The sequence below is a fragment of the Tympanuchus pallidicinctus genome, unplaced genomic scaffold (assembly GCF_026119805.1).
Source record: "Tympanuchus pallidicinctus isolate F22 unplaced genomic scaffold, pur_lepc_1.0 scaffold5, whole genome shotgun sequence".
Lineage (NCBI taxonomy): Eukaryota > Metazoa > Chordata > Aves > Galliformes > Phasianidae > Tympanuchus > Tympanuchus pallidicinctus.
In genome coordinates, this window is record NW_026294769.1 from 66,623,675 (window position 1) to 66,639,353 (window position 15,679).

Consider the following 15,679-nt stretch of genomic DNA (forward strand, 5'->3'; position numbering starts at 1 on the left):
CTCACTTTGTTTCTGCTTCCAGGGAAATTTCTTTGTCTGCCACTGCAAAATTTACAGTCCTAACTAAAATGTCCAATGTAAAAGCTAAGACCTGCGGCCAGAACTGGCCAAAGATTTCCGTTCCCATGTTGAAGAGCTTCCATGTTGAACTACTTATAAACTGCTTCTTGTTACAGAAGAATAATAGAAAAAATAAGGGAAGATGGATTCCAAGCTCACGGCTAAAGATGTTGATTTTGGCAGGTATGGCTTGTTGTAAGAATCTTCTGGTTCGGAATGCCCTACATAATTTGCTATGACTTTTATATAGTCAGTCATGAAGACAGAAGTACTTGATACTTGGGTTACTATTTTGCCTGGATGCCAGATGCTTGCTAATTCACTCAATCCCATCATCTCTTTCCTAAAGAAGATGCTGTTGACATGTTAGAACAAAGCGAGGATACAGAGCCTGTCCCATAGTGCCTGTTGGTTCTTTCTCATCATGGCCTTCTGTGTGGATGTTGCCCTCATTTGTTCCATGGTACAGCAAGTACATCACAGGTACAGATGTTACACATTTTGCAGAATCCAGAGCAAAGTTTCCCCCTCAGGAATCTGAGACCCTGGAGGTCAGTGAGAGGATCTGGGGAATGGAAGACCTCCCTTCAGTCAGGGAAAAGGTGGTCCGGGAGCTCCTAGGCAACACCAATGTTCACAAATCCATGGGACCCGATGGGAGGCATCCACGGGAGCTGAGGGAGCTGGCAGAGGTGACTGCTGAACCGCTTTCTGTCATCTTTGAGAGGTCTTGGAGGACGGGGGAGGTGCCTGAAGACTGGAGGATAGCCAATGTCACTACGGTCTTCAAAAAGGGCAAGAAGGAAGATCCGGGTAATTATAGGCCAACTGGAAGAAAAGGAGGTTATCAAGAGTAGTCAGCATGGGTTCACCAGGGGGAGGTTGTGCTTGACCAACCTGGTAGCCTTCCATGATGTTGTCTCTGGCTGAGTGGATGCGGGGAGAGCAGTGGATTTAGTCTACCTTGATTTCAGCAAGGCATTTGATACTGTCCCCCACGACATCCTTATAACAAAGCTGAGGAAGTGTGGGATAGACGAGTGGACAGTGACATGGGTTGAAAACTGGCTGACTGGCAGAGAACAGAGGGTTGTTGTTGGTAGTGCAAAGTCCCGTTGGAGGCCTGTAACTGCGGTGTTCCTCAGGGTTCGGTGCTGGGTCCGGTCTTGTTCAACATCTTCATCAATGACCTTGATGAGGGGATAGTGGCCACCCTCAGCAAGTTTGCTGATGATACGAAGTTGGGAGGATTGGCTGACACGCCTGAAGGCCGTGCTGCCATTCAGCGAGACCTGGACAGGCTGAGAGCTGGGCAGTAAGAAACCAGATGAGGTTTAACAAAAGCAAGTGTAGAGTCTTGCATCTGGGGAGGAATAATTCCATGCACCGGTACAGGTTAGGGAATGACTTGCTGGAGAGGAGCTCTGCGGAGAGGGACCTGGGTGTCCTGGTGGACAACAGGTTGGCCATGAGCCAGCAGTGTGCCCTTGTGGCCAAGAGGGCCAATGGCATCCTGGGGTGCATTAAAAAGAGCGTGGCCAGCAGGTCGAGGGAGGTGATCCTCACCCTCTACTCTGCCCTGGTGAGGCCTCATCTGGAGTACTGCGTGCAGTTCTGGGCTCCCCAGTACAAAAAAGAGAGGGATCTCTTGGAAAGAGTCCAGCGGAGGGCCACAAAGATGGTGAAGGGCCTGGGGCATCTCTCCTATGAGGAAAGGCTGAGTGAACTGGGTCTGTTCAACCTTGAGAAAAGAAGACTGAGAGGGGACCTGATCCAGGGCTATAAATATCTAAGGTGTGGGGGGCAGAATGGCGAGGCCGGACTCTTTTCAGTGGTGAGTGGAGACAGGACGAGGGGAAACGGCCGAAACTGCAGCACAGGAAGTTCCGCACAAATGTGCGCAAGAACTTCTTTACAGTGAGGTGACGGAGCACTGGAACAGGCTGCCCAGGGAGGTGGTGGAGTCTCCTTCTCTGGAGATGTTCAAGACCTGCCTGGATGCCTACCTGTGCGACCTGCTATAGGGAACCTGCTTTGGCAGGGGGTTTGGACTCAATCTCTGGAGGTCCCTTCCAACCCCTGCAATTCTGTGATTCTGTGAAAGTCTGTCTTCCGCTGATGTTCACAGATCTCACTATTAACTACAGAGGAAGATGAAGCATATCTTTATTTATAAAAAACAAATTATCTTAAAAATCTCAAAGGTTAAAGTAATGTAAAACCATCTTTGGATCTACTTTATAGCTTTATATTCTTACTGGCACTTCTTTTAAGAACTGCAGTGCAGAACTTTGGGAAAACAGTATTTCATCTGTAGATTCTGACTTCAGGAGCAAAATTTATATTTTCAGTTTATACACAAATCTTCATCTCTTGTTCATTAAGAGACAAAAAAAAAAATGGAGCACTAAAGGGGAAAAGAAGTGAGGGTCCATATTCTATGTACATTTCTCCACTAGTCTTCCTTATATTCACCTATCTGTATCTATCTACTCTTTCAGGTTTTTTAGTTTGTTTGTTTGTTTGTTTTTAACCTGAATTACAGAGAAAATCCAGAGATGTTTTGTGCTTGCATTTTCTGTGCTGAAAGAAAGGGGATGGTGAAGGACCTGTTCTTGTCCTTCTGTCTTGCCTGTTTATCTGAAGGGTAAGAAGGAGATCAAGGTGCAAAACAAACAGCACGTAGCTGAGGTGTGGAGTAACATACATCCTATCTCCTGCATGCCTATAAGCAGTACTCTATGGCTGTCCATCCCTTGCAATGCCTGCAGGTTTGTTCATCTTGCTATAGAGATGTCTGGCCACTGGATCATTGAATATGTGCATTTATCTGCCTTAACCTATATAATAAGGTTAATATGAAGAGTAAAGTTTAAAGGCTGGGTCAGTGACATTGAAGTAATCTCAAAATATATGCCCTTATGGTTGGGTGATGAGAGAATTGCCATAGCAAAATTTCTCTAGGTATAAATTTTATTCCCACTCTCTCACTGTTGTTCTTCGAACCAAATATCTCCATTACTGTACTCCAACTGATTTTGTGAATAAAACTAACTGGAATAGAAAAAAAAAAACTTAAATATTATGAGTGTCCAAAAAAGAAATGGTGAAAATGGGTGCAGTTTTTCAGGGAAATTACTATAAGTAGATGTAACTTGTATTAGCATTCTTAAGAAGAATTAGGCTGAAGCCTAAGATGCTTGCTTCCTGACTGAGTTTTACTCACTCCCAAAGGGAGTTGACATGAATAAGAAGTGGAAGCAAAAAGAGAAGAGTCAATACCTTGCTATTTTTTCCTCAGTCAGTTTAAGAACCAGTTGCCCCATCCTAGTCCCTCTAGACCAAAAGGGAGATTGACGTTAATGGGAACAAGATCTGGACCAGTAACCGGCTGTTTTGGAGCTGCTTCTGCCACCCTTGCTGCATTGTTGTAGAGAGAACAGAACATCCTCGCCTTCTGTTTTTCACTCCTTAATGTTTCCTTAGAATATTTAGGCGGAGAGTGACTGTAAATGCTTAACCTTTGTCAATGGCAGACGTTCAAGAGAGTTTGGCTGCCTCCTTCTATTTCATTGTGAACAGTGATTTAAGAGTCCATCCAAAACATTTGTTCAGAAGGAAATGACTAACATGAGAATCTGTCGCTGTATAAACACAGCGACCAAGAACTATTTGGCAGCATTTTGGATCTGCTGGCTAATAATTAGGTATTTACATTTGCTTTAACAGCATCAGTTGTGATGATCTCATGTATTTCAGTATTTATATGGATAGGTCATCAGATTTTTTTTTTTTTTTTTCATTTCACAATGAATCAGCATAATTACATGGGAGATAAAGAATGTTTAAAGAAAAGTACTTATTTCAATTACTAATATAAAATTTCAGTCAAGGGCACATTAGAAATGACATGCTGAGCTCACATGAGAAGAACAACGCCTGAATTTACTGGAAACATTGCAGTAAGGGTTGGTGAAGTCATTGAAAACAGATTGCCGTTCCCTTCCTAAATAAGCTTGGGCTGGAATAGGGTCCTCTGGGTTGTGACCAGATTTAGCCTTCACAGCCAGTTTGTTCCACTGAAACTAAGTACATTCTCTAGGGAAACAAATGGTGCATGAGAATTTTTGCAGAGAGGAATGATAGAAGGATCAAATGCAGTCAAAATCCATAAAAAGTTGCTGTTTTAGGGTTTCAGAAAATCGCTTAATCATTTATTGACACTTATCACTACAAACAGTTTTATGTTATTCTGATTCAACTATGTTAAAAGTTATGTGGATGATACATATATCAGACTGTAATTCAAATACATGATGTTATTCACTATCACAAAAACTACAAAGACTATGAAGCCTTATTATAATACTGATCCAAGTGTGCATTGATAAGTTTGAAGGGAGTATGTTATGTATAAACTTGTGTACTTTCTACTGATATTATTTTTAGAGCATCATAAAGGATTAGAGAAGTATTGTGCAATAGCCAGTATGAAAAAAAACTACCTTTGATTCACCTGCAACTAAAGAGCTTGTGAAAATGCTTGAGGACAAGACCTTCTTTCTGCCCACTCAAGGTGGCATGAGCAACAACTGCGTTACTCTGTTACTCTGCATTACTGTTTGCAAGAAGCAGAGAATTCACAAGCTTTCCCACACACAAACCTGAAATCACCATGGGAGATCCTAGGAGATGATGAAAAGTTGAACAGTACGCTCTGAGAGCCATATGGAGACAAACTTACCCAAATTCCAAATCTAACAATGGCAAAGGGAATTGAATGCAAAAAGCTGTCACAATGGAGAGTAGCATTGCTGCTTGACACCTTAAGTTCTTTGTGTTTTTTTTGTCCTTATTTTGGTACTTTGATAAGATAAAGAATGCATTTCTGGGCAGTATACTTTTAACTTATCTAAGATAGATCTTCTCTAATGCTTTCACTTTATATGCAATACATCTTTTATCTTAAATAATTCATTTCACACTAACACTTGAACTAGGAAGTAGCAAGTTACTATGACAGAATAATAGAGATTAGGAGTCATAGGATCCACTTCTCTTTTCAGGAGGAAAAATCAAAGGAGAGATGACAGGAAAACGAGATGAGGAGATAACACCACAATGCTGTGTATGTGGCTAGCCAAGTAATGGCTGCTGGAAACAGGCTATCTTTTGGGACAGGTCACACCTATGAAAATTGGAATCTGTTAGATGATCACAGGTTTTTTTCCATGACTTTTTTTCCTCTATTCAGGATTTCTAACTCCTTCATGTACCCAAAAGGGCATAGCTATGACTTCGGGGGTCTACTGTTAGTTCACCAGTGTGTTGCCTGTTCTAGTTTTTGAGAAAAAATGGACTTCAATTTCTGTAGGGAAATTTGATAAGAAGTAAGTAAGTAAAATGGAAGAGAAGAGATATGCATCCTGATACAAAATTTTTTAAATCCCTGTTCTAAATCCTAAATCCTTTTCTCTCTCTTTTCTGAAGGAGCTACTCAAATCATCTTTAGTAAGTATGCAGCTTCCTAGTCAATATCACCTCTTTATTCCCCACTTATGGTGAAAGTAATAAGACATTGCATCAAAATGGTAAATGTTCCAAGGCCTCCAGTGCTTTGGAGATGTAATAAACTGTCCAGAGGTGCAGACAGCTCAAAGCTCATTTAAAATAAAGTTTTACAGACTAGCTGGTAGATTTGTAATATTTTGCAAGGCAAGAATGAAGCAGAAACAACTTGATAGTCTCAATTCACACTGTGATGGCAATAGACTGTTGCTTGCAAATACTGGGCATGCCTTTCATCCTTGACTGCAGACAAAATGGCACCAATACTTACTTGTTTGATAACCTGGTTGGAGCAAGCTGGGTACTGCTTATGTGAGAAACTCCTCCAATACATCACATGAGATAGTCATTTCCAGCATGGATGAAATGACAAACAGCTGTAGGGACTAAATTTCTCATCTGAAAAAGCTGGAGCTGAAAGAAGGTGTGTGACTATGTTTTTAGACAGACAGGCTAAGTAATAATAGATGTTTATGTGATTTCCAGGCACTTACATGAAAGATTACCCCAAAATCTGCCTTTTAATACATACACAGAGAAGGAAAGTAGGTAATTCGACTCTTGAAAAATTGGGTGGATGGAGGAAACTAGGCCCAGGTATGGGTTGAAAAAGTGATTGATGTGGTAAAGGAGAGACAGGTACACAGCTGATAGAAAAAGGAATCAGTAGGGAAGTAAAAGAGGGAACAAGAAGGTGGACAGGAGGGAAAGAGATTGTGGTAACAGGGAGAGGAAGGTTAGTTTGAACTCCAAGATGGTGAGTATATCTTTCTCTACTATTTTGTATTTAAGCTGAATGTAATTGAATATGAGGTGGGGAAGAACTGTCTTCTTTTAAAAAGCCACCAGGATGAGAGCAACATACCCTGATGTCTGCTTGGTGGATGAGCTCCCACTGAGGCAAGATGTTGCCAGCTGAATATTTGGGACTCTTACCCTCTACTGAAGAGAGATGAATGGGTCTGTTGGAATAAGCAACAGAGACAAAGCAGGCACAAAAATTTTTTACCTTTCAGAAAGATGCATTTTCTGGATTACTTCATTTACCAGATGCCAAATTGAAACCTAAATTTCTTGAACTTGCAGTCAGCAAGCCTCTTCCAGCACTCTTTTAGAGCTGTTCACAGAGAGGATGATAATCTGCTATTATTATCAGCTTCTCCTTTAAGCCTCATGGCAGAGGTAGATAAATAGGAGGGGGAACAACTGTTTACATGGGGTGATAGTGATAGGATAAGGGGGGAATGGTTTTAAACTAAAAGGTGAGGGAGAATTAGGTTAGATATTAGGAGGAAGGTTTTTACACAGAGGGTGGTGACACACTGGAACATGTTGCCCAAGAAGAAGGTTGTGGATGCCCCATCCCTGGAGGCATTCAAGGCCAGGCTGGATGTAAACCAGGGCAGCCTAGTCTGGTAGTTGGCGAACCTGCACATAGCAGGGAGGTTAAAACTAAATGGTCATTGTGGTCCTTTTTAACCCAGGCCATTCTATGATCTCAAGTTTCCAACCTCCAATAGTCTTGTGTGAGTGTCAGCATTATTCTATGCAAAAGAAAGCCTATTTTTTGTTTTTTGTTTTTTTGGTTTTTTTGTTTGTTTTTTTCTTCCCCATTTGATGATTTAAAAGATTGCAAAATGACATGATTAAAAACTATGTAGAAATAGTATAGATATAATTTCAAAGCTTTTTTTCTTCATGCCAAAAAACTGTGTCTCGTTCATTACATAAATTGAGCGTGATCAGTGCTAGGTAGCAGGAGAGAAAATTTTAAAAAGCATCTCTATGGGAAATGTAGACCAAAGAAATGGGCACAGAAGAAGAGTAGTACAGAATAATAGCTGCCTGACATGTGAAGATACTTCAAGGAAGCAAAAGATTTGATCACGGAAGAAAAATGTACTTTAGGTGCTAAAGTCATATACCAGTATGCACAGACATGTGCACACACCTGTTCTGACTCTTCTTGATACTCTTTGCATGGGAACTGTTTGTATAGTAATGTAATAGTTGTCTTCTGGTGACTCAGGCATTAGCTCTCCCATAGTGTGCTTACGGACACAACCCCATCAATTCAGCATTCACTTGCTCTTTCAGAAGGCTCTTCCATGAAGATTTACACTGAGAGCTGTAATGAAACAAATAGGGACAGCTTTCTTTAGCATTATTTGTGTAAAATATTGCCAGAGAGAAAGAAAAATTACCTTAGTCATGAAGTAATGTCTGAGAGTGATTATATCAAAGACATAGTAATTTTGTTCTCTCCCTTTGGCAATGTTTTCTTGATGCTCCCTTGAAAACCAGTTAGGATTTACATCCTCTATCTGCATGCATACACACATATAGTATTATTTTTTTTTTCAGACTGGCTTTAACCCAAAATCTAATTCTTAAGCCTGTAAAATTATGGATACAATTTTACATCCGCAATTTGTTGGTGTAATTTAGATCCTTGGGACAGGTAGCAATAGACAGGGTCCTAAATTACTGAGCTGCTGTGTATAGAAGGTGAAATACAGTCTCATGGATGTCATAAAAAATATCTCATATTTTAAAAAGCAGACTCCCTCATCCTCTCCCCTCCATTCCCCCTATATTCTTTGATATCAAGGAGGAAGACGAGTCTGATGTTTGGTAATAAAACAGTCATGCTACAGTCTCTTTGTCCCAGTCCTCCACTTCAGAGAGTCGTGAAACTGGTAGCATTCACCCCTTAGACTCCCTATGTAAATGAAAACTTTTCTTGGCATAAGGCAGAGACTTTTCAAGAATTTCACTGTACTACTTATTCCTCTTGTGGAAAAGAAAGATGAATGGCAAAAGAAGCAGTATTGGAGCACTCTCAGTCCTGCTTGTTCTTGGGCACTAGGGTAACCCTTTTTGTCTATGGATAACTAGGCAGAAGATTCCTGAGGCTGCCCTAATTTATGTAAGGTTCTGGACTGACATCTGGCTGCCTCCAGACTCTTGAGGAAGATATAACTGGCTTAATGCCAGTTGTGCCTATTCTAGTGATGAGAGCAGCTCAGCCAGATCAGAAAGTCTGGCACTTAAAAATACAAATTATAATAAAAATGTTTTGGGGTAGAAGAATAAATAAGTGTCAGCATTAGCAAATGTGACCCAATGGTGATACATAAATAAAACACCATCTGCTGGAGACTTTGCAACCCTTTAAGATGTGCATTTTTGAATTCTCTTATTTTTATTAAAATATATAGATCATCAGGGCAAAACTTAGAGACAAATAACTCAACTATGAGTTCTATTTTGACCATTCCAAAGCATGGAATTTCCAAAAATTAACAGTAAGGCTTCTGTTTCCCCTTCAAAAATCTGCCTAACTTTACTTGTTTGTATTACAAAACAATGATGAAAAGAGACTAAACTAGATACTCCTGCATTTATTCCTTCATCTTTCTGTATACTGAAGTTTCAGGATATAGTCTTTCCAGAAAACTGCAACTAGAAACATTGCAGTTAGAATCTGCTTATTTTTGATGTTCACTAAATGCACAGAAGGTATGTTGTGTGGTATTTCTTCCATCTCAAAAACTTTTTTTGAACATTGACACATGCCATTAACATAACTTACACATATTTTGTGGTTTTGCTCCATGAAAAGGAAGTATTAAGCTCTGAGCCACTGTAATAAATTTGCTTGGATTTGATAGAGATTGACTGCCTGAATGCTACCATTTTTATCAGCTATAAATTGCTCTGCAAGCAGTGAGAGGAAGGACCTTTCATGCTCTATTTTCACTTAAAGAGGATAAATCATTTGCAATGATTGCTTCAGGAGATGTCAGTTCTCTGTGTTGTGTAAATTTATCTGCAAATGTCTTTTCTAATGAATTACAGATTGCTCACAAGCACAGCAAATGTTTGAAATATTAAGTGAGCTGGTTGCTAGCCTACATATTGTGTTTTTAGTGATCCATGTAGAACTGTTAGATGCTGTATCAAAAGCTAATGTATAGTTCAAATGCAGTATTACTGTTACTATCAGAGTTTCTTTGAGTAACACCTAAAGACCAGGACATGACCCTCCTGTCCCAGCAAATGATGACAGTGGTTTGGGATTTCTGCTCTGGGCTCATCTACTTCTTCTGAGAAGAAGGAAGGCCACATTCAACTTCCATAACTTGTGATAAATGATCAACGAAGAAGCAACGTGAGCCCTGTTTTACTGATGAAGGCCTGAACTACCCAGTGACTGACTGGTCAAGACTATAGTAAGATCACTGTAAGGGCTGGATTTAAACCTAAATCCCAATCCAATGTTTAATCAGGAAAGCTACTTTTTCTCTCACTCAATTCAAGCAAAGACAACTGAAAGTATCCTTTAAATTTGTACTGGTGAAAATGAACCTGTTTTTTTTTGCTGCTGTTGAGTCAGCAGTAGTATCAGTATCTAAAAGAGAGTGACCTACTCCAGAGTATTCTGGACTGGTGTTTAGTTAGATATTTTCTCAGTGACTTTCTGTGGACCTTCTAAGCATACTAATTGTGTCACTTAGAACTAATCTGGAATAAGGTTTTCAGATAGAAGTAAACAGGAACTGTTATAGATAGAATCATAGAATCCTAGCATGATTTGGGTTAGAAGAGACTTTAACTATTATCTAGTTCCAATCTCCCAGCCACAGGCAGGAAAACCTTCCAGTAGATCAGTTTATTCAAAGCCGCATTCAACATGAACTCTTCTAGCTGATGGGGTATCCAGAACTTTTCTGGGCAACCTGTTCCAGTGCCTTATCATTCTCACAGTAAAGAAATTCATTTTATTATTTCTCTCTGAAATAGAATGGAATATAAATGTATTCCCTGAAAATTATGTAAAATAAAATAAAAAAAAAAGTAAAAATTCTTCTCATAACCTATCCACTTCTAGTTACTAGATAAATAATTTGAAAAATATTGTAAGCAGTGAGTAGTCTGTCCTACCAAGAGCTAACCACAGCTGAGCAATTGTTCTCACAGGGGAAGATGCACAGCTAAGTCTCTTGAGGCAGATGTAATATTTGAATGTAATCTTACACCTTCCTGACGTATTTCAAGTAGGTACAATTCCAAATTTCTTGACTCATTCATGACTCAGTATAGCTCACTTTTCTCTCTCTTGCGCAAGACAGTACCAGCAGACTTGCTCTAGGCAGTATTCTGGCTTGGTCATTTGTGGAGATGATTAATTTTGACAATTTTGTGTGACACTGATATATTCTGATTCCAGCCTGCTCCTATAAAACCAGCAGACTCAGATCTGGGTTTGGTTTTCTATATGATAGTAAAAAACAAGCTCCTCCTTGAAAAGTGGCATAAATCATGGTCATTCTTAGATAAAAAATACATTTATGAGCACTCCTGGATAATCCTATACTGAGTAGTTCACAGTAGTTTTGTATTTGGGTATGAGTTCTATGAATATAAGAAAGAAATAGAAAAGCATCTCCTTTTTTGACCATTTTGCATTAATCTCTTCCCATGAGCAGACTGTATTTTTCTACCTATCATCTCACCCAATTGATTAGGAAGATGATTGGCAATGTGCCTACCATTGTCAAAGGGTTAACCTTACCATAGGATTCATCCTTCAGATCCTGCAGCAATGCTAAGTGTATCTGTTATTAGAGCTCATTAGATTTGCCAAATGTCTGTATGTTTCCTGGATTCTGAGCTCTCAACATGCCTTTGTCCAGCTGTTTCATTGATTCATGACATCTTTTCAGCTGCATCACTGGTAGCATTGATATTTTTCATTATTTATTGAACATCAGGTATTTCTCCTTATTTTTGCTCCCTTTCTCCCCCTGTAGTATTTTCCAAAAGTGAAATTCCAGTTTTAGCCAGAACGAAGCTGCCAAAGAGCCAAATAAAATACCAAGACAGCTTCTGTCTATGAAGCAGTGTGGATTCACACAATGGCAGTGTCATAAAGAAGAGCTAAGTTGGTTCCTTTGTGAACTGGTGGTATGACTTTTCTTCAGAATAAGAGAAAGACCTGTGAGGCTTACCAAAGTCACTATTAGAGCTATGTTTTCACTTAGAGGAAAAAAAAAAAAAAAGAGTAAGAGAGAAAATATACAAAGAAACTTGTTGAAGAACAGGTGCTTCATGAAAAATTGTAGTATAATAATCCAGTTGAAAAAGAGCTGTGACACAGCATAACATCAGCATGTAAAGTGGTCGATATTTTACCAATCACAATTATTGTTTTGCTTAACAGATACTGGCAAACAATTCTGCTGCAGCCTTTTAGGTACAGAGGATCAATGGTCTTACTAGTGGTGTCACCGGATAGATAATAATGTACAAAATAATATTCATTATATTGGCAGGATGGCTGCAATTCTTGTTTTCGCTAGTGCTGGATTTAGTTCTCTTTTCTGTTTAGCACTGTAAACAAAACAGAAGCTTATAATAAAAGTAGATGTTTGCAGTTTAGAATCGTTGTGAAAAATTGAGGGGTCATTCAGTGTTAGAAGAAATATATTGATCACGTCTCTGCGAATATTTTTGTTCAGCATGATGTACATGCTTAAGTAGATCAGGAATGATGAATGAGGTTAAATGCGATCATCACCACTACCAAATGTCGTGTCTGAGTTTCCCATTCTGCACTAATCAGATATTAGGACTAGAATACTTAAAAAAAATATATTGTCTATATCTTGCACTGCATATTTGTGTTGGACATGACAGTTGGAACAATGAGTGAGAATCTTCTGTCCTACAGTCAGAATTTGGTGTCAGCTACAGTACAGGACTAATGTGAGGAAGTTGTGGGTACTCAAGCCAGTTTCTTAATGTCTAACTTCTTGCTGACAAGAATGATCAATTCAAAAGAAACTAGTTAAACCAATCCAGATATAAGCAAGGGAGGAATGGACCCAAGACAGAGCTGTAAACTATCTTGCTACTTTCTGGATTTGGGGCTGATCCAGGAACAAAGCAAAAATTAGGGCAATCAACCATGCTGCCACCTCCTACACATGACCTGGTTGCTCAGAATCAGCAACAGCTCAGTGTTTTGCTGGTGGTCTCTATTTAAGGATGTTTCCTTTGTCATCATCCCAAGGCAGAACAACAGGATCAGAACGAAATAGAGGTCATCGTAGGTTGCAAGATTGTGCGTGTATATGTCAGCTCTAAAAATGTGGACTGCTGATGTATGTCTCCATCTCTGCCTCCTACTGATCCCAACTGCAGATCGAAGTGCTCTTCTGCACAGAAAATTAGATCTATGGGGAAATAAAATGACAGAGCTTGTGTTCATTGCTCATTTGACCATGCACTGTGTTGCATATATCCTGGTGGATCTGATGACACTCCTCTCTTTGATAAAGGGAGGAGAATACAGTGCTGCTGGAAACCTGGATGAACAATAGTTAATTCTGGGGTAACAAATTTTCTTAAATCAAACGACTTCCGCTGTGTCTGAAATGTTATTTTAGTGCTTTAAACTTCAGGCGAACTGCCAGCACAGACACTCCTATATCCCAAAAGGCTGGTCTAAGTGTGTATAAATATAAAGCCTGGAGAAACAGCATCCAGTTCACTGTGCCCTGGATCTATCGCATAAAGGATTTTATCCTCATGAATGATGCTGCCCTTCACTTGAAAACAAACTTTTTTGAGGATGGTCGTATCTTGGTCTAAAAAAATTAAAGTTTTTTTTTGAGAAAATAATCAAAATATTCAACATTTAACATAGACCATAAATATACGGGCTAAGTACTTTTTAACTCCATTAAGGCTGAAGGCTGTTCTCCAGCCTTCATCCAACTGAAAAATAAGATCACCTTCAAAAGTGCCTAAATGACCTTGAGAAAATGACCTTGAGAACTAAAATGATTTTTCAATGGTTATCTAAGCTTACCACTCTCTGTGACTTCCACAGAGATCTAAATTCATAGATGTTCAATTGACAGAGGAGCGTGATTCTGAGTTATTTTATTTTGAGAATTTTATCTCAGGTAAGAACAGAAACATCAGGAGTCACCTTAAATTGTTAGGCTGTACATATAGCTAGATGTGGGCAAAGTCTCAGGTTGAAAATGAGTTTCTTTCACAGAAAATTTAAGAGCTAATACATGCCATTTAAATGAGAAATAAGCTGAATCTCTCATGGGTGATAAAGAAATTTTCCTCAAGTTATCTGTACTCTGATCCACAGGTCTGGTAGAATAAGCTACACAGCAGCTTCACACAGTGAATGAGTAGGCAACTCATGTTCTTCTTTACCTAATACTGACAAAGAAGACAGAAGGATTACAGAACTGGTGTCATAAATTCTAGGATTTGGATGCCTTCTGGTAAAAATAGTTAAAACTATAATCATAAAGTTTGTCTCTTTATTCAGTATCTCTTTACTGTTGACTCCAAAGTTGGCCCTTTCATCTTAGCAGAGAAGGGCTTTGTGATATCCAGGAAACCTCTCATCCTGAATGGAGGAGTTCTCTCCTGCGTGATCATGAGGATTATGCACTTATGTGAATGAATCTGTGCCAGGGTGATCAGTCCCTGGGGAACAGAAGGATGAGATTGCCAGCCCTTCTGAAGTATATTTTATCACTGTCCAGAGTTGATGGCAAAAACAAATGTAGTTTATTATTTAACATTTAAAGGCTGAGGACCAGACATTATATTTAAAGGAGTGCAGAACAGTGATTAACCCCTCTAGATTCCTCCTCCTGCCTCTGCCAGTGGTTTTGTTTTAAGGTGGTACCTGTCTTCCGAAAGTAAGTCAAAATGATGCATCTAGCTAACAGATCCATTAGACAGCTCTCTTTCTCAAGATTTATCTTTTGCAAATTGGTCTTGGTTAGACTGTAATAGTTGTTTTATAACTCTCTGTAGGATATCTTTAGTGTAAATAACAATAAGATGTTGAAGATAAAAGTTATTACAAGCTTGTGCTAATCTTAGAAACAATAAAATTTTCTGTTTCAACTGGGACTGAATTGTTTTTTTCAGTGTGTCTGCAATGATGCTATGTTTTGGTTCTAGGAGAAAAACAATGTTGATAACACACTGATGTTTACAGTTGCTGCCAAGCAGTGTTGCACTGAGCCACTGTCATTCTCAGCAAAGGGCCCAAGGAGCTGGAAGGGAACAGAATTAGGACAGCTGACTTAAACAAACAGGACAGAGAGACATCATGCAGAAGGATTTTTGAAGGGGATTGGAGTTCATTTTGCTCTTCCACTTGCTGAGGAGCTAGCTGGGAACCAGTTAGTGGGTGATGAGCAATTGCTTGTGCAGCACTTGTTATATACGTACATATATAGTCATAACTATTATCCTTTTCATTTTTTCTATCTTAGTAAATAGTTTTATCTCAATTCACAAGCTCTGCTTCTTTTTTTTTATTATTTATTTATTTATTTATTCACCATGCCCCAGTGGGAAGTGAGGTGAGGGAGCAAATGACTCTGTAGTTCTAAGCCACCTGACAGGTTTAAACCACAATAAAAACAAACACTTTCCCCTTTAGAAGATAGTGTTTTTAGAGAAGTAATTCCCAGCTACATAACTGCTGGGATATAGAAATAATTCCTGAATTTCCCATTCACTTTGTAACAATGCTTCAATTCTGAATTATTATGCATCAAAAGTTTTTATGGCATGTTTAAAGGGGTTTATGGGTAAGTTTATCTAGTGTACATCAAAGATGTTTCTTTCTATAGTACCTAAGTGCTAGATTGCAAATGAAGAGATAGTAATCATAAAGGAGTATCTTACCATTTTATTCGTAAAGAACTTGTAGAGATCATTGTTGCATGTGTGACTAATGAGAATTTTTTGAAGGCGTAACCAAAATCCGTAACATCATTTTGTAGTTCAGGCACTGAAGTTTGGAAATGTGAGTCTTCCAGCATCTCATACAGGAAATCTTCAGATTCAGGTAATATGAATAGATCTTCTAATATTCTAGGTAGAAGAGAGACCTTCCTCTTGGCAATCTTATTTGCTTACCACCTCACTTCGTCCAGCTATCACTAGGCTTGTATTAGAATTATGCTTTCTCTTTCATTTCATCTTGTTTTTA